At 43.1% G+C, this 27,104-nt stretch overlaps 1 long non-coding RNA gene across 1 annotated transcript in view; it reads right to left on the reverse strand.

The window, feature by feature from the left end:
• Positions 1 to 802: 802 nt before the first annotated feature.
• Positions 803 to 27,104, reverse strand: part of LOC131478373 (uncharacterized) — a 193,481-nt gene continuing 167,179 nt past the window's right edge. Inside the window, exon 4 of the long non-coding RNA XR_009244438.1 lies at positions 803 to 910. This is a non-coding gene — a long non-coding RNA (uncharacterized LOC131478373). The remainder of the gene's footprint in view (positions 911 to 27,104) is intronic.

Below are 27,104 nucleotides of genomic sequence, written 5' to 3' on the forward strand. Positions count from 1 at the left end.
TTCCTCACCTCTGAATAAGCCTTACCTATTCTTAAAGTCATCTTCATGCTTGTGCTTAACTGCTTGTTAAGTAAGAAGCAAGGACCAAGGAAATAATACATAGCATTAAGATTGATCTATGCTTTTTGGCTCTTGTTGTTTCACTTGTTGAACTCCCTCTCACAGCTACAGTTGAGCTCATCTATTGCCTCCTCTGGAAATCCAGATTTTTCCAGGAAGAATCACTCCCTCCCTGTCACCCAGTAACACCGTAGACACCTCCTGAATGAAACCTGTCATAGAATAACATTATACTCATTGCTGCTGCTCTCTCTACTAAACTGTGGAAATAGGAATTTACATAATGATCTCAGACCAATTCCAAATATAGCAAACTGTCAGTGACTTTTATTAATGGAATAAACTTGAAATAGAAATCAGTAAGTTTGGGATTACCTGTAAGATGTTAATTGAATTGTGGCTGGATAATTCCCCTTGTTCAGTTAGCTCCATTATTTCAGTTACACCAAAAACACTTTTAAAAGTTTAGTAGCTTTGAGCATTCACAGTTCATTTCTTTTGTTTTCTTGTTTTTTCAAGATACTCCTATTAGGTCCGGCAAGGTAGTTCAATGGCTAAACCCTCACCTTGCAAGCGCCGGAATCCCAGATGGGCACTGGTTCATGTCCCAGTTGCTCCACTTCTCATCAGGAGCCTGTATGGGTTCCAGTTTGAATGCAGCGGCTTTACTTTCAATGAACTCCCTGCTAATGTGCGTGGGAAAGCACCAAGACTTTCCAAGTCCTTGGGTCCCTGCACAGCTGTGACTCATGACTTCAGCCTAGCCTAGCCCCATCCCTTGTGGCCATTTGAGGAGTGGACCATCAGCCTGGAGATTTCCACTCTGCCTTTCAAATAAGTAAATAAAAATCTATAAAACACCAAGAGATTATACGATTGTAGAGAAAAGGGAATTCTTGTTTACTAATTATATAAACATTCATTATGGAAAACAGTATGGAGTTTCATTAAAAATATAGTTGCCATACACTCTGAAATTCTCATTGTGGGATATAAATCAGTATCTTAAAAAAGTTAGTTCCATGTACTTTGCAGCATTTTTCAAAATAACCATGATATGGAAGCAATCTAAGCGTTCATCAGTAAAATCAACAGACAAAAGAATGTGGTGAACACATATGTACAAACTCACACACAATGTGCAACTTGAATAGGTATGTATGTGTGTGTTATATTATATTTTGGGAAATTATTCAGAAAGAAGAAAACCCCACCATTTTCAACAAGTTGGATGAACCTTTTGTACTAACAGAGCAACAAATATTACTTGATCTCCTGAACAAGTGGAATCTAAAATATATCAGATTTATAGATACAGAGTAACGTGACTGCCAAAGCTGGGGGTTGGGACAATGTAAGGGGAATATGTTGGTCAAAGGACAGAACATTCCTATTAGGTGATTAAATTCTAGGGATCCAATGTATACCATAATTACTTGGTTCACCATAATGCATTATCATGCAAAGTGTATGAGATGAAGGATATGTTAATTAGGTCGATTTTAGTGACTCATTTTGTAGATTAAGTCATGATGTTCTATGCCTTAAACATACAATTTTTATTTGTCCATTATGCCTTAACAAAAATGGGAAGGGAATTTAGAATATATGCTGTCAAGCCACTAGAGGAACTTAGCAAATTGCTAAGCAAAAGAAGCCAATCTGTAAAGGTTACACACTGTAGGATTCCAAGCAAAGGATTCTGCTAAAAAATTTCTCTGGAAAAGGCAACACTGTGGAGACAGAAGAAAGCTCTGACAGTGCCAGGCCTTTGGAAGGAAAAGGTGAGCAGATAGAACACGGGACATACTTAATGCATTGAAACTGTCTGCATCATACTGAATGGTGGATCTATAATCTGAAACATTCGTCAAAAGGGCAGACTGAGCCAAGAGAGTTCTAATGTAAACTATGACCTGTAATAATTGTCAGTTATCAAAACAACGCACCACAAGCATGCAAGTTGTTAGTAAGAGGGATTTCTTGGAGGGCAACTTAGAGGAAAGTGATTAGAGATGAGATTTTAGGGAGTTATTCATATTTTCCACTCATTCTTTAGGTTAAGTTAAACTGTTCTCCCACCCCCATCAATAACAGTTTATCAATTGAAAAAGGAATGAAACTAGCACTGTGTTATAAAGCAAACCGCTCATGATATAACCCACAATCCTATTTATATAAATTAAAAACATGTGCAGAAAACAATATGGCTCATATATAAGCACATGCAAATAGAATGTTACATGTACAACTGATGAGAATGGTTGCCTAGCATAGAGGGGGATTAGAAATGGCGTGTTCTGTGGAGAAGAGGAATAAAGACAAAAAGAACAAGAATAACTGGGCAGACCAGTCACAAGAGTACGCTGAACTCAGGAAGGTGGCAAGGCTGGGTGTCTACACCTGAGACAGGATATAACCATTGCACGTAGAATAATTGCAGGAATGCAGAAGAGGAAAGCTGGCTTTTTGCTGAGACATGACTGGCTGTAGCGGTGGTGTGTAAGAACAGGCTATGGCAGCAGTTTGCAAAGCAAAAGATCTCTTCCCTGATCACATTTTGTGTGTGTGTGTGTGTGTGTGTGTGTGTGCGTGTGTACCAGAAAGACTGACATAGGAAAGTCAGAGTCTAAAACAGCAATACTCGTATGATGCAAATTACAGTTCTTCTTTGCAGGGTGATTTGCTTTACAAATTAGTTCTTAAAAATTGGATACTGCATAGCCAATGATTTTGCAAGGTAGGAAAGCAAGTACCTGGGTGACAGGACAAGATATTTGTGGTATACACATCTGACGGGCTATCATTCAGCCTTCAAAAAGAAAAAACAATGCTGAAAGGCACAACCACATGGATACAACTTGAGAACATTATGCAATAAGGGCAAACCCTGTGTAATTCCATTTAAAAGAGGCACCTGAAATAAAGGAGGCACGTGTTGCTTATATTGAAATAACCACAGACTGGCTAATTTACGGGGAAAATAAATTTACTTCTCAAAGTTTGGGTAGCTGAGGCGGTGAAGAGCAAGGCAGCAGCACCTCCTGCGAGATGTTCTGTGTCTTCCAAGATGGTGTCTTGGATGCTGCTGTGTCTTTGTGGGGAGAGAAGATGCTGTGTCCTCACATGGCTGAAGGCTGAAGGGACAAACTCCCTCCATCAATCCCTTTGATAGAGCATTGAGCCATTCATGGGAATGGGCTCCTTAGATCCAAACACCTCCCAAGAGCCCCCACGTCTCATCACTACTGCACTGGGGATTGAGTACCTGGATTTGGGTCACAGAGAGAGAGAGGATAAGGATGAATGCATTCCGATCACAGCATCACAGAAGCAAAGAATTGCTGGCAGTTAGCAGAAGATGGGATACAGGGAGAGAAATGGCTAATCACGTATAAAACTTTAGCTACGCAGGAATAAAATGCTTTGGAAATCTGTTGATCCTTATGCCTGTAAATGGCAATATTACAGGGTGCACTCAAAAAATCATGAAGAAGGGAGATTTCATGTTGATGAACCCTCAAACTGACTCCACAGTAACCCTCTCCACCTGTGGAACAAAGCCCATAAAGTGGAAAAACTCTCTGGTTGCCTCAAGACCTACATACAGCTAACTGCAAGGCAGTAAAAAAAGGAATGAAAAGAGCTCCTTTACTGCTGAGCTGTGGCCATACTAGGGCATGTGCCTTAATCTCCACCATTTCTGTTCCTTCCCAGGACAAAATCATGGCAGAGAAAGAGAACGTGTTTTCTCTTTTCTCTTAGAGGATCTGCTTAAACACTTCAGATTGTGTACACAGATGGAAAATGAGGCAATGCCGTGAACAGATTTTCCCATATTGAATAGTGGAAAGAGGGTAGGCCTCTGATTCAGAAACATCAATGATCAAGCAAGCATGACCATTCCCCAGGTCCCTGTTCTTCACTCTGGACCCCCACAGCTCCACTGGCTATCGCTGGGCCTCTGCATCTCTGTCCGTAAGAGCTAGATCCTTTCTTGTTTGATGTTGAAAGGTACCAGCATCCATCAGAATTACAGCACATAGAATCCCATGCTGTATATTTAGGGGAAAAAACAAAAAAAAATTGAAGAAGGTTTATTTTTTGGGTGTTCTTACCTTTCTGCTTTTGCTGCTGATTTCTATTTGTATGGTCTGCAAAGAATATGCCGATTGATATTTATTACTTAGTGGGGATACAGGATGAGAGTTGCATCATATGATCTCATTGTTATGCAAGCATCATAGTGTGTACTTACACAACTCTAGAGAAAACAATTCACTATGTGCCAGGGGTAAATGGGACCTATTGTTGTATCTGTGATCCACTGTGGCCTGCAAAGTTGCTGGAGGAGAGGGGCCAGAGCACATGACCCTATGTTGATTCTGGACAGCTCACTAAAGGAACCTTGCTAAGCTCAACCTTGCAGATACATTCTTCTCTTTCTCTGGCCACTAACACTGAGGCTCAGAGGAAATGACCACCTTGTGACATAATCTCCCTTGAGTACAGTTCTTTCTTGAAAGTACATGAAGTGAATTTTAAGGCTTCACCTCTGAGGACAGTAAAGAAACGGGTAAATCTGAGTCATGAATGAAATTGACAATTACTTGCATTGCTCCACAGCTCTCTTTGGCAAATCTAAAGCTATTTCTGCCCCCCAAAGTTTACTTGTGATCTTAAAAAAAGATTCTAAACATGGATCGATCTGACTTTCTCTCACTACTTCTCTCTTTTGCGATCCAGCTCTGTTATTCAGTTTATGTGAAATCTGTATTAGTGCACCTAATGCTATTTATCTGCAAGTTTCAAGAAGAATCATTGTTGTGTTTCAAAACAGAACAAGTGTGTCTTCTATTTAACGTATGTATCTTCTAATCATGTATATTTCATTCAGATCAATCCATTTAGCTTGAGGTTCCCTAGATAGTACCTTGATGTAGAAACAGGTGAATATACTGCTCTATTTCCTGACCTCTCACCTACTGAATGACCAATGCACCACTGGTCAGGCACCACCAGAGTAGGCAGCTGCGAAGGGCAAAGTCACTCAGCGAGTGGAGATTTACGTGTTGTAATGTCACGGCGAGGAAGCCAATTGTTGGGAGGTCTACTGATACCCAATAATCTTACTGGTTGAGGTATGAATTATGGAAGCAATCATAGGGCTCTTCCCTTCTCCTGGCTAATAATTGCCCTACATGATTGTGCGTGTCACTGTGGATGTGTGTGTGTGTTTAATCAAGAAGGACCACACATAGAGTTGAGAAGACATCGTAAGGATACGCGTTCAAATCCCTCCTCTCCTTACAGACGAACTCATAATTTCTCATCCTGATGTGACATAGAATCACTCCGTCAGACACTTCAGAATGGACCTTGGCCGCCATTATTAAAAACAAATGAACAAATGTATATTTTCTTTGGTTTTTCAATATCTACAGCATTTAGATCTACTAGACTCCATTAAGCCCATGGGATTACATAAAGCAATGCACTGGCAATTTTGAAATGAAGGAGTATGATGTGTCCTTGCAAAACACTGAATGTGCCAGGGTTATGGTGCAGTGTGTGAAGCTGCTGTTTGTGATACATATCAGAGCAGATATTTTGAGCTCTGCTTCCATCCAACTCCTTGGTGGTGCTCTTAGGAAGGCAGTAGAAGATGGCTTAAGTTCTCAGGCTCCTGCCACCCACAGGAGAGAGGCAAAGATGGAGTTCCTGGCTCCTGGCTTCAGCTCATCTCAGCTCAGCTCTGGTTACTAGGACCATTGGTGGAGTGAGGCAGCAAATGGAACCTGTGTGTGTGTGTGTGTGCGCGCGCGTGCGCGCATGCAGATCTGTCTCTCCCCCCGTCTCTCTTTCAAGTTAAAAAAAAAATTAAAGTCTATATGTAAAAGATCCTATCAAAGTGTCTCAAACACAGTACGCATCTGATAAAGATGATATCAATTAATGCACTTTCCTCTTAAAATGAAATGTAAAACTTCAAAAATGTTAATCGAAGAAAAACGAAAAAATAAATTTATTTTGTTACAAACATTTTTAAAAAGATTTATCTAATTTTATTTGAAAGGCAGATTTACAGAGAGAAGGGGAGAGAGAGAGACGGCTCCCATCTGCTGGTTCATGTCCAATCAGCCACAAAGGCCAGAGCTGGGCCTGCACAAAGCCAGGAGCCAGGAGCTTCCTCCAGGTCTCCCACACGGGTGCAGGGTCCCAAGGCTTTGGGCTGTCCTCTACTGCTTCCCCAGGCCACAAGCAGGAAGCTGGATGGGAAGTGGAGCAGCCAGTATGGCCACGATGGCTCCATAGTAATGTTTTTGAAACCCACATGTTTGAGGGCTTCAAATGGTTTGTGGAAAAGGTGTCATATAAAATACGATGCAGGTATTTTTTTAAATGCACACAAATGCATTTGTCTTTTTGCTCCGTTCTTGGATGAGTCTTATTAAGTGACATCATATACAATATTTATGTCTAATTTTTATTAGTTACTAACCTGTTAGTAAGCCTCTCAGTAGCCATGTCATGAATGCTCTATACCTTACCATGAAGTCTCTCCTTTGGTTCCAGCAACAGTCTGGGAGGTATGCACAGCCAGTGTTCATCCCTTTTTTTTTCTTATTTTTAAAGTGCATGCAGCCTGAGATGAAGGTCCTTATCCGCAGCTGCACAACCAGCAAATGACAGGGACAGGCATGATCAGGGTATCTCTGTCCCCATGTTCCGCTTTCAGACCTGTGACGCCTCCTACTGGTTTCTAAGGAGATTTAAAATGTGCCAATAAGGCAAACTTCTGCTCGCTGTGAAAAAGTGTGGCATGATCACACTGCCACCCTTAAGCATGGGTAAAGACTGATGTCCTTGCAAGTCTGGACCTCCTTAGCTCAGGGTCTCTCTCTTTCTGGTCAGTATAGGAAGCATCTCATCTTTTGGAGCAGGTAGCATCTAATTTGCTCCACATCAAATCCCAACACAGGCACAGTGTTGAAAATGGCAACAGCGTTCCCGAGTCTCCCCTTCAAAGCCTGACCACTTGGGCATGTGACTGTAAACCAACAAAGGGCACGCACTCTGAACCAAGCATGGCCGAAGCACAGACTTTGTCTTAAGAGCTGAAGCTGAAATGCGGGCACACATACACCTTGCAGCTTAAAATTCCCTGCTTTGAGAAATTAGGAGGATGGGATTTAGGCAGAGTAGTTACAGAAGAAAAACAAATGCCTCTTTGGAGGTATGGGGGAAGGGGAGGAGCGACGCATGCCGCGGATTTTCTCACAGGAAAACTGCTGCTTGCTATTAATACCATTAACCTTTCACGGTTGCTAATAACCAAGGTCATTTCCCTGGAAATCTTCAAGGTGGATTCTCGCTTGCTCTCTGCGTGTGTGCATGCTCACACTGCACTCCTCTGCCATCTCTTTCCTCTCCCTCTCTCTGTGCCTGTGTCTCTGCAGTCAGGAGCTTGGCGGGGTCTCAGCTGTCACCTGTAATTGCTGTTTGCAAGATGACAGTGGGCGTTTCAGGACATCCCTCGGCAGTTATGAAACTGCTGACCGATGGAGCCTCTCCTGCCGACGGGTTTCATTCAAGACTTGTGCTATTATATTAATGGGTTTAATTTGAATGGGACTAGCCTCACTGGCCAAATTACTGCCATTTAAATCAATTGGTTTAGGGGGAAAGATGGCCTGACCAGTGCTGTTAGACTGCAATTTATTACTGTATCAGCTTTTAAACTGGGCAAATCAAGTTTGCTAATACCAGTGCTCTGTCCTTTGAGCTCAAGTACAAAATACAGTAATGAGAGTCTTTGGGGCTTTTTTTTTAAGATGAAGAAGAAGAGGAAAAGAAGGGGGAAATATCAATTTTGAGTCAATGTTGCATGAGCCAGAACCAGGTAACGCTCCAAAAGTGTGCCCCGCATAGGAGTCCGTCGGTGCCTTTGATGTTCCTTCATTAAATTGAGATTCAAATGATCTAACAGATGTATTAGTTTAAAAAGCCTTTTTACTTGGATTTTTTTTCCCCTCTTCATAAAAAAAATAAGCGCTGCTTCTTTTTTTTTCACACATTTCAACCTGATTCAAATAGAGAAGCAAAAGGAAAGAAAATGCCTTAGATGTGCTCTTTTGATTTTTCCCAATCTTGCCTGAATAAAATGGAATGGAAGATCAAGAACACTCAATTAATTGCAACCCTGGGTGTTGCTGGGCGAGGGAGGGAGGGATGAAGGGAGCATTAGGGATGCACAACCCTTAACAAATGCATAGATTCAAAGAAGGAAGAAGAAGGGGAATAAAAAAGCGTGTCTGTATTTTATTGCACTCAGTAAGCTTTTCGCTTGTATTTATAGCTGCAATTATATCTCAATGAGGTTTGTCTCCAGTGTTGGCTTCACGCTAATTTTCCCCCTCACTGCATTCTTGGAATAGGCTCGGACTGTTTATGAACCAGACATATTGACCTCATTTACAGCTAGCAGTTTAAATCCATAATTTTTCCACCCACAATCCCTCTTTGACATTCCGGCGGTGCGGCCGGCTCAGCGAGACTGAACTAAAAGTCTCACACTTCATTGAACACCATTATGCGGCTTTATGCTTATAAGCCTGTTTCCCTCGGCTGCCTTTCAGCTTTGCTGGAGATCCGTTTGGCCACAGGCCGGCAGTGATTAACTGGAAGAATCCAATAAATCACCCTGTCAGCCAGCAGGCTCTCCTCACTATGTCTACACATCGACATTTGGATTTGCACCTCTCTCTCTCTCTCCCCGCCCCTCTCTCTCCCTTTTGATTTTCTATCCCTCTTTCTTCCTCCTCCCCTCTTCCTACAGAGCCATTAAAACACCTCTTTTCCTTCACACAAGGTGAACTTGAACTGCTATTGTGAGTATGGCTGAGTCCAGAGTCCTCTGGGGAGATAAACTCCTTTGATTTGCAGTTTTCTTTGGCCCTCATTCTCCCACCACCCCCACCCCCACCCCCGCCATCCTCTTCCAATTAATGCATCCCTTAACTCCTCTGGCCTCACTGAGTGGGGAGGATAAGCAGAGGGGTCTGGAAGAGAGGGGCCAGAAGCCAGGCGGTGAACAGAACTCCCATTCCTCTGTGTGAGGCTAGCAATATGAGGACAGGCTACAGGCAGCCTTGGCTTCCCTCTGGCACTGAGGCGCCTAAGTTTCCCTATCTAAGCCAGCCTGGGACCGGATACCTATGTGGGATCACCACCACTCATTGGCCAACTCTAAGTTTGGGAACATTCATGCCACTGTTCTGGGCTTTGCTTGCAAGGAGGATCAAAATGCATAGTTACGGAGCCACAAGAAGGAGCAGCCTTCCCCAGCATGGTCCTCCTTCATGGTTGCTGGGATCAGAGAGCTCCAAGCAGATTCTTGATGGCTCCTGCTTCCTGTTTGTGGCAGGTGAATTGGGTTTGTGAAGCGGCCTCTTCTTTGACTTGTAATTTCCTGACCTCGTCTCTTTCGTATTCTCCCCATGGCTGTGGTCTTTTTTTGTCTGGGATTATTTCTGCACTGTGAGCACAAGCATTTGTTTGATGTCCCAGACATCAAATATACTGTACACTCTCTGAGTGGCCCAAGGAAGTGGGCTTCTTGCTTTTGAAAACTCCACTGGCAAGAATGACAAAGGGCGGTCAGAGCTGCAGACACAAAGGCAGGGAGAGAGTGAGGAAGGGAGGGACTGGCAGGGGTGATTAGGAACCTGCTCTCCCAGCAACACACTGAAGGGACGCAGGGAGGCTCAGCCTGGGGCTGTACTGCATACACTTGTAACAGCAGCAACACGCCTACGTTCCAGAAAGGAAATCAATAGAGCCACGAAGGAGTGGCCTGCCTTTGTTGCCAAGCTTCCAGTGTGTGCTGCTGAAGGGAGGGCCCTTCTGGAGACAGACTCGCCTTTGTCACTGCCGTCTTCCTTGGACTGATCCTCTGTATATATTTCTTATTAAATGTTTCCATTTTGTAAACTCCTTTCTGACTCACGTTAGTTACATAAGTAGCCAGATAGACAAAAAATTAGATAACAGAAGGAAAGAAAACTCGCTGAGTATCTTGTGTTATGCCACCTAGTAAGCATAGCCCAGTACCTGGCACACAGAGCTTAAAATATATTTTTTCTCTTAAACTGCTTTCAACAAGCTAAGTGTTTGTGTTGCCCCAGCCCGCACAAAATTGTCTTTAGAATTTTAGTGCTTAAACCCATGGCGTGAAATGGTGAGGGTTTGGGAAAGTATTAAAGCCAAGGAGGGTGGTACCCTCTCCGATGGATTGGTATCTCTTTAAAAAAGATGTCCGAGATTTTCCTAACCTTTTTCCCATCAGAGGAAGATACAGGAAGGAGTATAACAACACAGTAGACTGACTACACTGGCCCCCTCACCTTGAACCACAAGCTCCTATTGCATCCTGAATAATGCCTGACTGACCAACACCTCTCAGTCTGGACTGACATACATAAAAGCCAACCAGGAGAAGCAGCTGTGGCCCTTGGGCACCTGCCGCTTAGACCTTCCCTTCTCTTCCCAAGCCTGCAGTCCAGCAAGTCCCCTCCTCCTCTTTGCATCTGCACCTCTCACACTTTGTGGATCTCACCCTGAGCCAGCACCCTGGAAGACTGGAAAAATCTACCAGGAGATGAAATTCAATTGGTCAGTTGCTGCTTGGAAAACATCCCAGTCTGTCTGCATGCAAATATGTTGAAAAGGATGAGAATGGTGTGAGACTCATTGCTGAAGATCACAGACATGAAAGAACCCTCCTTGAAATGTTTAAATCCAGAACATTTGTTGTCTATCTGCAAAGCTTCAACAGATATTATTATATAAAAATGTGAAGGCTTCTCGTCAGTTGTAAGTATAAACCAAGGAAATGGGTTTCACAAATCAACCAATTACTGTTGTGACTGAGACAGGTGGGACAGAAAATCTGTTCTTTTCAAAAGAAAAAAGACTTTCGGAAAGTCATAGAAGATGCTCATGCAATCTCACCCAAAGTGTTTAAGGGGTGTGGGGTTTGAAGCCACAGCCTGCCACTCTGGCATCCCATATGGGCACTGGTTTGAGTCCTGGCAGCTCCATTTCTAATCCAGCTCCCTGCTGGTGGCATAGGAAAAGCCGAGGAAAGTGGCCAAGTTGTGGGCCTGTGCACCCTTGTGGGAGACCTGGACAAAGCTCCTGGCGTCTGTCTTTGGCCTGACCCAGCTGCAGCAGTTGTGGCCATCTGGGAAGTGGACCAGCAGATGGAAGATCTGTGCGTGTGTGAGTGTCTGTCTGTCTGTCTTTCCCTTTCTTTCTATAACTCTACTTTCAAATCAATAACTAAATTTTTTAAATGAAGGTGTTTAAGGTGTGTCTTTCTTCAAAAAACATCATAGTTACTATACAAAGGATGTTGCCTCAGCATGAGCCACTTTCTCTGTTTGCGATAAGAAAACAATAAGTTTTTGTCACCTTCCTATGTCAGATAACTCTCTTGAGAAAGAGTAATCTATGCAAAGTGCACATTGTGTACCTCAAGACAAAGTAATATTGAAATTTATGTCAGCATTATCATTAGACCTTTTTCCTCAGGGACTCAATAGTTTCCATTATTGTCTCATTGATTCTAGCAACAGCATAAACCAAAGAAGAAAAAAAAAATCAAGGTTATATCACTCAAACTTAAAGCAAAAGAAATGGACTTTCTTCCTAGTCCTGCCCTTAACTAGCCCTGGGAACTCAAGAAAGTTCTGTTCTGCTGATAAAATGTCAGAGTGGAACTAAATGATGTCAAAGAACTCTCTAATACTGCATTCAATAACACAAAAAGAGAATCAGTCCTCCTTTGGGGTATGATTTTGTACAGTCCTCATCTCTAAAGGCTTCTTCCATTTCAGTTTTGTATATGGTTTCTCTGTGATCCTATTTGGTCACTCTGCTAACTTCCTTGTCCAACCTGGTAACGCAGGCACTGTTCAAAGTCCTGTCTTTGGCAGCTTCTCTTTAAGTCTGTAGTCTCTGTCCCCAGGGCTTCCACCCTCGATTCCAGTTTTGACTACCTCCGTGTATAAGTCTGATGGCTTCCTAAACCCAAACCCACCATTCCATCTGCCTACAGTAACACATTTCCCTCAAATGTACCACCATCATCTCAACTCACAAGTTATACATGTTTGTAAAAGAGGATAGAGTCCCTTATCAACCCACTGAGGGTAATCAGAGAAGCAGAACGCCCGTTGATGTAACTCACAAGCGTGGTTAAGGATAGAACAAGGGTTGGGTGGGTGAGGAAGCAGGTAACTGTGAGGACAAGTTGGAACTCAGACTTGTCTCTCACTGCCTCCACTTGTACCCTGGAGATCATTCACTTCAGGTGTTGGTGGCAGAGCTGGATTTAGTAAGAAGATGAGGTGTGGATTTGGGGAAAGAACTCCCAGGTGACAGTTGCACCCTGCGCCAAACTTCAAATTCTGCATATATGGCTCTGTTTCAAGTCTACACCAACAGCTCACGTGACATGTACGTTGTGGCCAACATTAACTAGAAATCACACGAGGAAGGGAATTCTGGGAGAGGGAAGACAGGGCTACCTCATTCACAAGCGAATCCTCTTTCTGCATTTCCTAACTTGGTTCATTACATGACATCTGTCCATCATTCAGATTAAAAACAGGAATCTTTTCTTGTTCCCACACCCAGTCAGTTACTAAAGCCAGTACACTTCACCCTCAATATCTTTTCCATTCAGATTTTTCTTTATCTCTTCCACCCTTGGCTGATAATAAAGTTCTCATTATCTTTTGCCTGAACTGTTACAGTAGTTTCTAAATACAACCATTCTCTTATCATTTTATTCCCTCTGTAATCCATGCACAGATGTAATCATCTTTCTGCCAATAAGGTTTCATTATTTCCCCACCTCTCAGAGATGAAATCTAGCTCCCAGTTTTGCTAACAAAGGCCCTCTCCAATTTGGATTAATTAATTGTTCCAACCATATTCTCCCCTGCTGCTTGTCAGACAATTTATAGTCTACCTACTCTCACACTAATCCCTATGCTCACTCTACCTTCTAGCTGGAATGTTCTCTCATCTTGGAATTCATCATCCTCTCAAAGTGTTATCAATCTCTGTCTAGACTCCATTGCTTCCCAGAATCTTTCTCCCCAAATATTTGTAATGATTCTCACCTCTGAAAAATCCTAAATAAATACATACTATTATAGTTGGAAGACTTGTCCCATACCCACTATGGACTAAAGCATTTTGAAAACAAGCAGACTTGCTCCTAAAAGTGATGATTCATAGGCTCAGGATTTCACAGGGATGTGAGGTAGTGGGTGAAGACAGCCCAATGGATCAAACAGCTTCAGCGACTTTTAATTTGGAGGTCAAGACCCAAATAAAAGATCGATGCAATTATATTCTTGAAGACTCATTCAGTTGCCTGATACCAACATCTAAACCCAATAGCAGTGTCAGTGTTGCTTTTAAGCAGGAGAGGTATTGACTGGTGTGATTGAAAGTCCAGGCACACTTGAATGCTGGGATCCTACAATTTGATACTCAGACTCAGGGCTGTGTGTATGTCCTTCATTGTGGTTCAGCCTCCATCTTGTGTGCCTTCTGCTCTTGTGATGGCACAATTCTCACCTGTGTGTTGCTGCATTCTCTGATTTTGTTACAATTTCAGCACAGGTACTAGAGTTCCTTGGATTGGAAACCTGTAGGTGGGATTACCCAAAAGTTCATGGAACATGTGCATTACGAAAAAAAAAAACTATCAAAAAAAGAAAGCTGAAAAAAAAAACTATGGATGAATTTCAAACAATTTTTTGACGCAAGAAAACAAATCTTTCAATTTCATTTTTCTATGGACATTGGAAGGTGTGTTCATGTGACACACCTAAACAGGCCACTTTGGTCAAAGAGGCAGAATGCATTGAGAGGCTTTAAGGTGACAGGCCACCCTTATACAAACCAGTCTGATGACTATTGTTCTAAAAAAGGGGTACAAATGCCATAAAAAAAAGAGAGAAAGAAGATGCTTAAAAGAAAATCTTTAACCTCTCCGGAAACTTGGGGAGCCAATTACCACCAAGGCGTGTCTGTATTGTTTCTTCCTTTGATATCTTCATCAACCATTTCTCAGCCCCATGCTGTCATTCTTCCATCCTTCCCACTACCCATGACATCTCACAAGGGTTGGCTACATAATACCCTCCATCATTCCAGCCATCATGCATGAAAGACAGGCAACGTGCAAATGAATACAAGAACAGGATCTGATGCAAGCTAAGACCTGGCCTGCTGTATGTAATTGTTTATTTATTTTTATTTCAAATGCATAGTTACAGGGAAAAGGGGAGATGAATAGAAAAAGGGAGAAGGAGGGAGAGAGAAAGAGAGAGAGAGAAAGAAATATCTTATGTCTGATGGTTCACGCCCCAAAATGGCTGCAATGGCTAAAGTTAAGCCAGAGTCGAGCGTTTTATTGATTGTCTCATTGGGTGACATAGTCCCAAGCACTTGAACCACCTTCCACTGCTTTTCCCCAGACCGCGATCAGGGTGCTGGATCAGAAGTAGAGCAGCCTAGACGTGAACGGGCACCCTATTGGGATGCCAGTATCACAGAAGGAGCTTAACTGACTGTACCCATGGAACCAGCCACAGTAATTTCTTTCAATCAGCAACTAAATGATCTTTTTGTTGTTGCTGTTAAATTCAGAAATGCTCAGTATGAGTCATTTGCTTTTTTGTGTGTTTACAGAAATGATTCAACATGAGTTTCTTGAGCATTGGTATCCGAGAATGGTATTTATACAAACATAGTAGTATCAGTTCTTCCCTCTTGGGTTGTACCTCATGTCTTCAAGAGACTTCACATACATCATTAACTAATTAGTCTTCAAGGTGCCTCTCTGGAGGTGGATATGTATTAGCCGGAATTACAGATAAGGAAGCAGTATCCTGAGGATTACACAACTTCCAAGAAATCCATCAGTGAATTTCAAATAATGTCCTAGTGATTCCTCCCTTGCTTGAAAATCCTTTCTGAGGTCAACTCGGGATTCATAGCATATCAGAGAAGCAAGTGCACTGTGTTCTCCCTGTGCAGATTCAACAGGACAACGTGTACCTCATTGAAGACCTCCATCTGTTGCATTGCACGTCTCCTGAGCAGACACCCACAACACTTAACTGCTGTTGGGATTTGTGAATTTCTCTCTAGCAGTGACTAGAGAGAGATGAGGAAAAAGAGGGAAAAAGAACTTCTTTCATCCTCTTTGAAGTGAAAAAGTTGAAAGTTAGTAGAAAAATCCAGTACGACACTTTCTATGGGTTTGAGGGCTCTTCAGATAGAAACCACCCACTTTTTCACTAGGCGAGTGACAGCTGGTGTGATAACCAGGCAGGCCAGTGGTCAGGAACCCAGGTTCAACACCAATTTGCTATGCCTCCTGTGAAGTACCTGCCTTATTCTCTCTCTCTCTCTCTCTCTCTCTCTCTCTCTCTCTCTCTCTCTCTCTCTCTCTCTCTCTCTGTTTCTCTCAGCACTAAAATAGAAACCACAAATTCAACCTGCACCACAGTCTCATAGAAGCACCATGATAAAGTGCTTTGCTGGAGCCAAGTCCTTTGTGCATTGCAAAGAGGTGATTTCTGATGGTAATAATTCCTGCTCTCACTGGCATTCCATCCTGAACTTGGAGATCAGGTGGCTGCCTTTGCAAGTCTGTGCTTTTTCCCTGTGAATCAGACAAGCCACACATCTTCCTATGGAGTGTTCATAAGGTTTGAAAATGAAGTCCTGTAGGGAACTCCTTCTAATTGCCAGACTGAGTCACTTTTCCTTTCCAAGCAAAGAGGTTTCTGTCAGTGACATGAGAGTGCAGGCGCTTGTCTGTATTGTAACAGCTTAATTATAAGTATGGGTATAATCACACAATCTGTCATTATACCTTTTTTTCACCCTGAGAATTTGTACTGCAATCACCATAACACTGTAACAACATGAACAACAGACTGCCTGGCCTCCCTGAGCTTGTCTCCTTTGCCATGCCTGGTGGGGATGAGCAGACAGCTTTGGATGGAAGAATTGACTCTTACCTTGCAGGAAAAAAAAAGCCTGAATTTTTCCTGGGGATTTTAGGGCATCCTGTTCACTTGGCTCCTCTAAAGGACAGCCAAGTCCCTTCTCTCCCAGCTAACAAACCCTCCCTCTGGTTTCATCTGTTTGAAAATTGCACAAGAAAAAAACCACCCTTCTGCTATTTTATACTCAAACCAAGTGAAGTGGAAATTGTGCAAAGAAACCTATCCATCTGTTATCCCTCAGCTCAGCAGTGGATGGAATTTATTACACAGAGCATCCTGCCCCCCGCCTCTGCCAGGCAGCCTGTGGGGTGACGGATGGGTGGGGAGGGAGGCTCGGGTCTCAGACAGGGGGGTGATTGCCTCTGCAGCTCCATCAGCCGAAGAAGCAAACCTAGTTATTACAGTGCAAGAGTTGGGCAGTCACAGAGCAGCATTACACTAGGGGGAGGAGGGTGTTTCCATGGAACACTGGGCAATCTTGCATCCCACAAGCATTGACAATACCGTTGTAACTACACCTCAACCAGGAGGCAAGATCACAGACAGAGGCTGTCTGAGAGAGCCAGAATCTACTTCATTGTGCTGAAAAATAAATTTCACAGGAGGAAGCTGTATGTGCAAAGGGACATTTGTATGGACTGTCATGGTTCAGTAATACTCTGTTACCATGTGTTAGGAATGCCTAAGAAAATGACTCCTGGGCAAAAAAAAAAAAAAAAAAAAAACAACTTGTGGAATCAGCCCCCTCTTTGGCTACAGTACGACATCTGGCAACACCCAGTGAATCACCTTCTGGGAATGCTGTGAAACAACCTGAGATAACCATCACTAGCATGGTGGTGATTGGGAAGGTCTGTTGCAGGTCCTGATGTTTCTTTGAAAGACAGCTGATTGGATCCCAGACATTGCAAAAAGTCATCGCAAGAACTGAGTTTACTGTTTCAGATTCTCCTTTTCCTGCAGTGCCAAGGTCTCTTCATCTTCCCAGAGAATATGATCATTTGTTTCTGTCTTATAAGTTTTCTTTGATCCATAATGGAGTACTTCAGGCACAAAGAAAATAGTGCAGATTTGAATCATACTCATTAATGATACCCCTCAAAGACCATCAAATACAACCTAATCCTTTAATGTTGCCTTGTACATAGCCTCAGGCTCTAAAAGAGATCAGGCAATTAGTGTCAGATCCGTTTTTTTTCCTCTATCAGGTTGAAATTCAAGCCAGCACCATTAAACCTGTCAATATCCCTTCAAAAAATATATACATGGTACAGTATCTATGATATCATGGAGAATAGGGTTATGTAATGTCTCATAGTGAATGAATTTGTCGTTCTTACCAACCAACCAAATATGTGGCCCTCTACCTCATCATTTTCCAATTTATTTATGCATCCAAGAATTCTTCCTATACACCAGATACTTACTATTTTGGGGTTAAAAATGTGAACAAAATGGGTATTGTCCCTACCCTTGCAGAGTATAGAGCACCCCCTGAAGGAAATAGTCAAGGTAAAGGTCAAATATAATATATTGTTTAAGAAGGGAATCACAGGGCCAGTGTTGGGGCATAGTGACTAAAACCATAGCCAACGACCCTAGCAGCTCATATGAATGTTCCATTTCCAGTCCAGCTCCCTGTTAAGAGCCTGGGAAAAGCATTGGAAGGTAGCTTAAGTGCTTAGGCCATACCACCCACTGGAGTACTCAGAAAAGCACCTGGTTCCTGGCTTTGGCTGTTGTGACCACTTAGGGAGTGAACCAGCAGAAGGGAACTTTCTTTTTCTTCCTCTCTCAAAAATTCTGGAGATTAAGAGAGTCCAATGACCAGATTTGGAGTTAAGTATGAACAAGGTGCAAAATAACGGAAAAGAAAATTCCCTTCACTTAAAAAAAAAAAGGAAAAGGAATTTGAGATTCTGTAAAATGGCTAAAGAGAGAGTATGGTAAACCAAAGAGTATGAATGTATTATTCAGATTCTCCAGAATAGAAGAAATGATAAGCATGTGTGTGTGTGAATGTGTGCTTATGTGTATGTACGTATATTTGATATACATACATGTTTGTGTATATTTGGGCCTACTTTAAAAGTTTGTGGAAAATGGAACTAAAAGGTATGTTCATTTTGGTGCAAAAGCATTAAAATTTATGCATATTGTTTTCATAACACGCATTTCCTATGAGCTTTGTGAAAACTCTTCATCTGTGCATAAAAAGATGTATTTTCAGAAACTAACTTCTGTGATTATGAGGGTGAGGGGATAAGTTCAAAATCTGTAAGGTGGGTCTGGTGCGGTGGCCTAGCAGCCAAAGTCCTCACCTTGAACGCACCGGGATCCCATATGGGCGCCGGTTCTAATCTCTGTGGGTCACTTCCCATCCAGGTCCCTGCTTGTGGCCTGGGAAAGCAGTCGAGGATGGTCCAAAGCCTTGTGACCCTGCACCATGTGGGAAACCTGGAAGAGGCTCTGGGCTCCTAGCTTTAGATCAGCACAGCTCTGGCCACTGTGGCCACTTGGGGAGTGAATCATCGGACGGAAGATCTTCTTCTCTGTCTCTTCTCCTCTCTGTATATCTGACTTTGCAATAAAAATATATCTTTTAAAAAAATGTCTGTAAGGCTGACCAGGAAGCTACGAATTCAGGAAAGAGTTAATAGAACCCTGGAATCAAAAGCCTCAGGGACCTCAATCTTTTCCCTCATGAAAATTACATTATTGCTGTGTCCTTTTGAAGGGTTCTCTGCTTTAATCCATTCTATGTATTTAATGGTAACCCCACCTAAAAACTACCATCCCAACAACATCTTGGCATATCTGACCAGATAGCTGAGTACTATTGCCTGGCCAAGTTGGCATGTGTAATTAACCATCAACAGGTAGTAAGCAATGCATAAAGAATCTACTTTAATTTAATAAGGAGTTTGGCATTACCCCCAGAGCTACAGAGAGCTATTTAGGATGAGGATTAGGGTCATGTCACAGCAGTGAATGAATCCAAGCTGCTATTTAGGAGGATGAGTTTAGCCACATTATCTGAAAGAAAATGCAGGGAAAAGGGCCACAGATACAGAGCAGGCCAATAAGGAGGCTGTTGGAGTGGATGAAAGTAATTTCTGAACTAGAAAAGGGTCAAGGGAAATGGAAGGAAATCGTCAAATTCAATAGTTTGTAGGCGGGTGGCAAAATAATTAGCTGGGCAAACCTTGTAACTTGTAGTGCCCAGTGAAAGCAAAAAACGTGGCATTCCTCATTCAAAAAATATTTTTATTTTTTCTGTGGTCTCTCTCAATGTCTCATAGCATATTTTACTTGCTGTTTAATATCATCACAGGAACAAGCAAGAAGCAGCAAGGATGTGGCCGCACGGCAGGTGGTGTGTAACCAATACTTATAGGCTCACCTGCCAGAGGATCTAAGTAAGAACAAAAGATGGGTTGGCAAGGCAGACCCATCCTCGGATGAGACTCCAAGTCCCACCTTGGGTTTCATTGTCCCATCAGACTTCATTTGCAAGACACAGATTCAAAGAAAAAAAAAACCTTTATGTATTTCAGGAAAGCAACCACCGAGCGTTATGCCTCAAGAACAAAGTCTTTGTGAGTGCCAGGACTTTTCTGATGGGATGAGCTACACACCTGTGAGGCTGCTGGCCCTTCTAGCAAAATCTAAAAGATCAACTAAGTCAGGAGAAGAAATAAGGATGACACCTGGATTCTGTCTTTAGGAAACGAGTGAATGGCAATGCTATTCACAGAGAGAGAAGGGAGGGAGTGTGGGCTTGGGACTCTGAGTGCAAAAGGAGGCTTCCAATCACATTAGTTCAACAGCAGGGGAGCCATGTCGGATGGATAAATACATTTGAATCTTTTTTTAAAAAAAGAAATTTTGGCTAAAGATCTAAAATGAGGCATAATATGTTTAGAGTTCTGTTTTGATTATTGTTGCAGAAATATCAGTAGGTATAAACCTACTCATCCGTTGCTGCTTCATAAAAATAAGTAGAAGGGCCAGTGTAATCTATTGACATAGAAGCTGTCAAGCCAAGGAGGCTATCATGGGAATGAAACTCTTCAGTGTAATCTCTTTCTCTCTCCCTTCCTCCCTCCCTCCCTCTCTCTCTTTTGCTCTCTCTCTTTCCTTTTTTAACGAAAGGAGACAAAGACATCTTTTTTAAAGACTTCTTTATTTTTGCTGGAAAGGCAAATCAGATTTACAAAGAGAAGGAGAAACAGAAAGATCTTCCATCTGCTAGTTCACTCCTCAAATAGCTACAACAGCAGGAGCTAAGCTGATAGGAAGCCAAAAGTCAGGAGCTTTTTTCCAGGTCTCCCTTGCAGGTGCAGGGTCCCAAGACCTTGTGCCATCCTCCACTGCTTTCCCAGGCCACAAGCAGGGAGCTGCATGGGAAATGAAGCAAGCGGAGCACTAACCAGTGCCCAAATAGGATCCCAGTGCTTGGAGGCAGGGGATTAACTAATGGAGCCATTGCACCAGGTCCAGTGTAATCTCTTTTGCACCACAAACTAACAAGCCAAGTCGTTTCTTTTATAGCACAAATATAGGAAAATAACAGAGAGGGGAAGGTTCTGGTCTTGAGATCACAGAAAGTTAGCCAGGGTTGTAACATTCCCTGGTCATGTGACATGGTATCTATCAGGTACTTCACTAAGCTTGTATAAATTTCCTCTGTCAAAAATCAAGGTAATCAACTCTCCCATTTGTGTGCAGAGGGACTGAAACAAAATACTGAACATGAATGCCCTTTTCTATGTTGAAGAATCACTACAGGTGTGAAGCTGGTTATTACTCCAGTCAACCTGGGAAAGCTACAAAGCTGAGTTAACTCCTTTGTGCCACTGGACATTAAATAAAATGTATGAAAAAAAAAAAAAAAACCACAGAAGTATTCTGAATGGAATGCGAACAGTCACCCGGAGGATTTCTTTGTTGTCAGGAAGTCATTTCCAGATCGAGTTCATAAATTACAGTTATTTTATTCCTTGAGCCAAGCAAGGTATTTCCAGATAGCCCCCATTTCCACTTCCCCCGTCCACCTGGTCGAGGGGCCCATCGCTGTCTCTGTGCACTGACTGCCCTTGTAGATTCAGTTCCTCCAGCCAGGCTGCAGCATCAGCTGACCAGTGCCTGCTTTGTAAGAGCCATGCCTCCTGATCCCCGTTGTGCTCCGTGCCTCCTGTACGAGGCACTAGGTTGAGGGGAAATAATTAGTAATCCAGGCACTGCCGTTCTGATGAGACACCTGCAGAGTAATCATCCAAATCAATATTTGGCTCAGCTCCTTCAGAGGATATATATCTCTTCCTGCAACTGCTGAATGGCAGCTTAGCCACGCTTGTACTGAAAATGAAGAACATATCCGAGCAGGAGGGGTTCCTCCTGCTCTCCGCTGTCACAGTCTGTTTCAGTACAGCTGCCGCCAAAGCTCAGGCCCCCTCGCGTGCTGAGAGCCTTCCAAACCCATCCGCCAGAAGGGACAATTGTGGAGGAGAGGGAGAAGATCATTTCATTGACTCAAGTGATTTAGGAATGAAGCTTATGCTGCCAAGGGAACACCCAGTTGTGTTCTAGGAAAACCATCAGTTTCTGACCCAGGAGCCTGGCAGTTTTCTGAACCCCTCAGAAGATATTTGAGTTTACAATGTATTGATTTACCTTCATTGTTCCAAACTTAGGAAAACTCTGCCATAGTTTTTCATGGTAGTCAGGACTAGAATCCTATAGTCCTCTGGCCTAATTCCATCTCCTGAGCATCACCTCACACTTTAGAGGCAGGCCACAACCCTTTCCCATACAAATGTGGTTAACTGTGTCATTACTGTATATAGTCACTATAATTTCCGGACTGTTTATTGTATTCAAAGTTCACTTAGAAAAATTTGCAGGGCTGAGAATGACAGACAAAAATATAGCAAAGAGTTGGAAATCTCCCAAGTTGGCCAATTTTCAGAGCTTCGTCAGGGTGAGGAAGATCTGGCATATGGCTGTATAAGACTCACACAAAACTCTGATATGGGCCTGAACAGCAACACAGTGGCAGTGGGGAGGGAACTCAAAATTCAATAAATGTATGGCTGGGTAATTTTTAAATTGATCATTTAGTATGGCCCTTGAAAGATGTTCTTCTGTCCACAGAAGTAGAACGCAGAAGACAGAAAGGATCAGTTGCCCAAGTCCTTCAGGTGATAGTAATACCCACCAAAATCTAAGTACAACCAGATGAGCACACCACAACCAGATTTCCTGTATGTGAAGATAATTCAGAGAGAGACCGCTAGACTCCTGGTCCACTGTTCCTTCCATTACAACCCTGGAACATAGCAAACAGCTCTTCTTTTAAGATTTGTTTATTTTTTATTGGAAAGGCTGATGTATGGAGGGAAGAAACATAGAAAGATCTTCCACCCGTTGGTTCACTGCCCAAGTGGTTGCAGTGGCCAGAGCTGAGCCCATCTGAAGCTAGGAGCCAGGAGTCTCCTCTGGCTCTCCTGTGTGGGTGCAGGGTTCCAAGGCTTTGGGCCATCTTCAAATACTTTCCCAGGTCATAAGCAGGGAACTAGATGGAAAGAAGAGCAGCCGGGACATGAACCAGTGGCCATGTGGAACGCCGGCACATGCAAGGTGAGGATTTAAGCCACTGAGCATTGTGCCGAGCCCAGTATGCAGTTCCTGAAGCACAATATTTAAGATCCAAGAATCGTGTGAGGCTTTAAAATGACAGAGTTGTTAATGAGGAATAATTTTTCTCCCATAGCATTCAAAATCATCTTTATGATTACAAATAGCAAGAATTACCCTGTGTTTGATGACATCTTTAAGTGTTAGCAATTGAACTGCTCATTTAATGAACACAAGTAAAAAAAATTAGTACAAGCCTAAGTTGGCCCCCAGATGGTTGCTTTTAAAAGTGTTTAGAAAATATCTATGTCTTTAAAATAAATTCTATTTCCTGGGGCTGGTATCGTGGCATAATGTATAAAGGTACCACCTGCAATGCCGGCATCTCATATAATTGTAGGTTCAAATCCCGGCTGCTCCACCTCCGATTCAATTCCCTGCTATTGTGCCAGAAAAGGCAAAGAAATCTGGTCCAAGTGTTTGGACCCCTGCTATCCAAATCAGAGTAGAATGAAGTTCCTGCCTTGAGATTTAGTCTGGCTCAGCCCCATCTGGGGAGTATCCCTGAGCATGGAAAATCTCTTTGTTTCTGCCTCTCTCTCTCTCTCTCTCTCTCTCTCTCTCTCTCTCTAACTCTGCCTTTCAAATACATACATAAATAGGTGCTATGTCATACCCTTTTTAAAAAATGTTTTGTTTTCCCAGTTACTAAGAGAGGGAGAAGTAGAAAGAAGAGATGTTCCATCAACTGGCTCACTCCGCAATTTGCCACACAAGCCGGGGCTGGACCCAACTAAAGCTTGGAGCCAGGAATGCCATCCTTGTCTCCCAAAGGAGTAACAGGGACCTAACCCCATAGGTTATCTTCAGCTGCTTCCCCAGGTGCGTAAGCAACAAGCTGGATTCCAGCAAAGAAGTTGGAAATGAAATGGTTGTTCTGTTATGGAATGTTGGCATTGCAGGCAGTGGGTTTACTTGCTGAACCACAACACCAGACAGCAGATGTTGCTTTTAAACCTCACACCGGGGTTTTTCTACCTTTCGTTTTTCTTCATACAATGCCTGCAAAAAGCAAGAAAGATACATCAGTGAATGGATCAGTGGAACAATTAATTTGTACAAAGGTAATAAGCAAAAATGAATGAACAAACGAAAGAATAAACAGACAAATAAGTCTAGATTAGATAGAGAATATAAAAGATTGAAGCTTATTAGGGAGAGCCATGGGCATATTAGGATCAACCAGGAAGCTCTTTAATAGTTCAGGGTAACTAAATCAGCTTGTGGTGCAAGACCCGAGTATTAGCATCTCCTTAAGCCCCACAGGGTTTTCTGTGTGCTAAACACATCAGCCTAACTGGTCTTGAGCTTTATAGATAAAGCATGAATGATACTTTTTCCAGTCTCCCTGAGTTTCTAATGTCTGACCTCTTGGATCCTGACACTCTCCCTTGGGTCATAAAAAGATGAGACCCACACCCAAAGACACAAATCCAGAGGGCCATCAAGGGAAAAGTTTCTCCTTGGAAACACAAAACATGGCAGTTATATAAAAGGAACCCAGACTCCCCTAGTAAAAAGCTGATGGCCACAAAACCCTTGCCAAAGCATTTGTTTGCTTTCGCACAACCCACACAAGAAGTAATTTTCCGGACCGTGAGTATGGGGTGCTGGCTGTCTGCAGGAGCAGCAGGTGTGGAAGAGACACGCCTGCTTTAATTGCTTCATGAAGCATTGTAAGGTTTTTGCCTGAATCTTGGAACAACACAGAGGCTTCTTTTTCATCTCTGGATACTGCAGACAGGCCAGATGGAAGCCTGTCGACTATGTGATGGAGCGTATTTTTCATTTGAAAGTAGAAACCACTGGGTACGTCATCTGCAGGGTAATCTGGGAGGACGTGTTTCTTCATTTTATCCAGCAGACCATGCAGAAACACCTGTTTCATATCTTGGAATCATTTGCAACTGCTCTCTGAGAAATACGTATGGAAACAATATCATTAAGCCACTTTTTAAAAAGATTTACTATAAAGTAAATATATAAGTAAATATAAAGTAAACATAAGTTCACTTGAAAGGCAGAGTTAGAGAAGCAAAGACAAAGAGAAAAGGAAAAATCTTCCATCTGCTGATTCACTTACAAAAATGACCATAATAGGGCCCGGCGGCGTGGCCTAGCGGCTAAAGTCCTCACCTTGAAAGCCCCGGGATCCCATATGAGCGCCGGTTCTAATCCCAGCAGCTCCACTTCCCATCCAGCTCCCTGCTTGTGGCCTGGGAAAGCAGTCGAGGACGGCCCAATGCATTGGGACCCTGCACCCGCTTGGGAGACCCAAAAGAGGTTCCAGGTTCTCGGCTTTGGATCGGCACGCATCGGCCCGTTGCGGCTCACTTGGGGAGTGAATCATCGGACAGAAGATCTTCCTCTCTGTCTCTCCTCCTCTGTGTATATCTGGCTGTAATAAAATGAATAAATCTTTTTTTAAAAAAATGACCATAATAGCCAGAGCAGAACTAATCAGAAGCCATGGGTCTGGAGCCTCCTCTGGGTCTCCCACATAGGTGCAGAGGTCCAAGGAATTGAAATTGGAAATGCTGGAACATGAACTGGTATTCGTAAAGAATGCTGGCGCCTCAGGCAGAGGCTTAACTAACTTACCACGGCACCAACCATGAGCTACGCTTGAGAATTCATATGTTTGCACGCTGAAGGAAATAGCAAACCTGAGGATGTGTGCTCCATTCTACAAACACTGCTTCCTCTGTCACCATCCCTACTGGTCCAATCCTGTTGCTGCTTGTGGCAAGGCTGACCAACTGCCCCACTTTGCCAAGGGCTGAGGAACATTCTGGATTAAGGGCATTTCTGATCCATAACCAATAAGGTCCAGAGTGAACATACCTGGTTGATCACCTTATCATAGACACACAGCCAGAGATGTGTGACGCTGAACATCCCAGTTATCTCACTTCCTGATTAGAATTTTACACTCAGAACTTCAAAGTACTTCCACTTCAGCAAGTGATGCGATGAGGTGTCCCAGGCCCGGTTACTAAACATCACTCTGGAAACGAAGATTGGCTAAAAAGGCATATGATCCCTTCCCTTGAGGGTGACATCAGAAAGCAGAGACAGCTAACTGCTGGAAACACTTCCCCCGACTCACAGTTATGGCCACTGATGCTCAGCTCACAGGAAAAATAAAAGGCATCTAACTTCAACTTTCTCTCTTTCTTTAAAGATTTATTTATTTTCATTGGAAGTTCAGATATACATAGAGGAGGAGAGACAGAGAGGAAGATCTTCCGTCCAATTCACTCCCCAGGCGGCCACAATGGCTAGAGCTGTGCCGATCCAAAGCCAGGAGCCCAGAGCCTCTTCCAAGGCTCCCACATGGGTGCAGGATCCCAAGGCTTTGGGCCGTCCTCAACTACATTCCTAGTCCATAAGCAGGGAGCTGAATGGGAAGCAGGGCCGCTGGAATTAGAACCTGCGCCCATGTGGGATCCCGGGGTGTGCAAGGTGAGGACTTTAGCTGCTAGGCTACTATGCTGGGCCCTTAGCTTTAACTTTCAGAGAAGGCATATGCAATATCACATTTTGAAGCTGGTTCTGGAGAACCAGATTAAACATTTCAATCTAGTGATTGGGACTCTCTTCATGCGACCTTAACAGTGCTTTCCAAAGCCTTTTACTGCTTGTCAAACTTCAATGTGCACCAGGCAGGGTGCATATCTAGGGATGTTGCTAAAATATAGAAAAGAATGTTGAGGGGCAGGGAGAGGGCCCTGGAGTATCCCAGGTGATCCGGAATAGCTAGGCCCAGGAGACACCCCAGGACGCTCAGGGCAGAACCCAAGCAAGCTTGAGCTTTCTCCTCCACCCGTTTTCAACATGTGGAAGTACCATGTAGCATTTGTTTGAAAGTGTATTCCACTGCTTTAAAACAAAGGTCACAGCATCACAGACAAGTTCACCAGTGGGAAGATTAGTGATGTTACAGCTGTGTAACATGGAGATCCTCACTGAAGCTCCCTTCGGACTGCTGTAGAACCTGTTCTGGGCTGAGACTCCAATATCTTTCTCATGACCTTGCTTTCAGATCCAACATTCCAAGATCCCTGTGGCAGCAACACCAAACTCCTGGCTTAATTAAAAAAGTCAAAGGGCAATACACTTTTCTCCAACACACACAAAACACAAATAAAGCATCCATGCAGGAGGCCTGGTAGGTCCTCATTAAATGATGACTTTCATTTGTAGCACCTTTCATGTGACCCAGGTAAACAAGAATAATAA

The sequence above is a fragment of the Ochotona princeps genome, chromosome 31 (genome assembly GCF_030435755.1).
Source record: "Ochotona princeps isolate mOchPri1 chromosome 31, mOchPri1.hap1, whole genome shotgun sequence".
Taxonomy (NCBI): Eukaryota; Metazoa; Chordata; class Mammalia; order Lagomorpha; family Ochotonidae; genus Ochotona; species Ochotona princeps.